Source organism: Schistocerca gregaria, chromosome 1 (genome assembly GCF_023897955.1).
Source record: "Schistocerca gregaria isolate iqSchGreg1 chromosome 1, iqSchGreg1.2, whole genome shotgun sequence".
Classification (NCBI taxonomy): domain Eukaryota; kingdom Metazoa; phylum Arthropoda; class Insecta; order Orthoptera; family Acrididae; genus Schistocerca; species Schistocerca gregaria.
In genome coordinates, this window is record NC_064920.1 from 785,528,480 (window position 1) to 785,529,889 (window position 1,410).

The following is a 1,410-nucleotide window of genomic DNA, read 5'->3' on the forward strand; positions in this document are numbered from 1 at the left end:
ATGAGTCAGCGCTGTAGCCTATCCCTGATGCTATTCAGTATGCACAACGTACAAGCTATGAAGGAAACGCAGAAATTTGGAAAGGGAATTGAAGTTCAGTTTGAGGTTTACCAGTGACATTGTAGTTCCCTCAGAGACAGATAACAATTTGGAAATCACTTGAATGTAATGGATATCGTCTTGAAGATAGATCATAAATGAACATCAAAAGTGAAACAACTGTGATGGAATGTAGTCGAACTGACCCAGTGAGGACGAAGTATTTAGATTAGGAAGTGAGGCACTAAAGTCAAGAGATGACTTTTGCTCTTTGGATACCAAAATAATTTATGATGGCCCAAGTAGAGAGGATATATTCTAGACTATCAATAGTAAGAAAAAAATTCTGAAGAAGAGGAATCTGTTAACATCTAATATAAATTTAGATGTTAGAAATTCTTTTCTGAAGGCATTTGTCTAGAGTATAGCCTTGCACATTAGGGAGACGTGGACGATAAACATTTCAGAAAAGTAGATAGCAGAAGCTGCTCAGATGTGCTGCTAGAGAAGAAAGCTGAATATTAGATGGGTAGATCGAATAACTACTGAGGAGATACTAAATCAAAGTGGTGAAAAATGAAATAGATGTCACAACTTGACTAAAAGAAGGGACTGGTTGGTAGGGCACATTCTAGGACATCAAGGCGTTGTCAATTTCGCAAAAAAAAAAAGAAGTGTGTGACGTAAAATTGAAAGAGCAGACCCAGGCAGGCAACTTGACTAAAAGAAGGGACTGGTTGGTAGGGCACATTCTAGGACATCAAGGCGTTGTCAATTTCGCAAAAAAAAAGAAGTGTGTGACGTAAAATTGAAAGAGCAGACCCAGGCATTTGCACAATAGGTAGGATGCAGTAATTAGTCAGAGATGAACAGGCTTTCACAGGGTAAACCACCATTGAGAACTGCATCAAACTAGCCTCCGAAATGAAAACTGCAACCAGAGAAAAACTATAAAATATTATTTTCAGAGTGTACACTCGGCAGCAAAAAAAGTGGGTCACTGCCAAATACAACCAACATAATGTAGCTGTGTTGCAGGTTCTCTAAACATCAAAACCCCGAATGATACTGTTGTTTGACTACACACAATGGGTACCGCAAGAGACTATTAGAGACCAAAGGTCTTTATGACAATGAGTCTAAGCTTCAACTACTATCGTCATGCAAAACATATTAGAAAACACGTTCTTAGCGATGGGACACCCCATAACACTCAAACAAACCTTAATTATAACAAGTGACATTCCAAAAGTTCTGAGAAAGCGGATTATTTTACATATATGGTACAGTAATCCGTAGTCAAAATTAAATACTTGAGACAATATATGCAGTTACAAAGCTGTACGGCAATTGAAAACGTTTTTCGCTCTA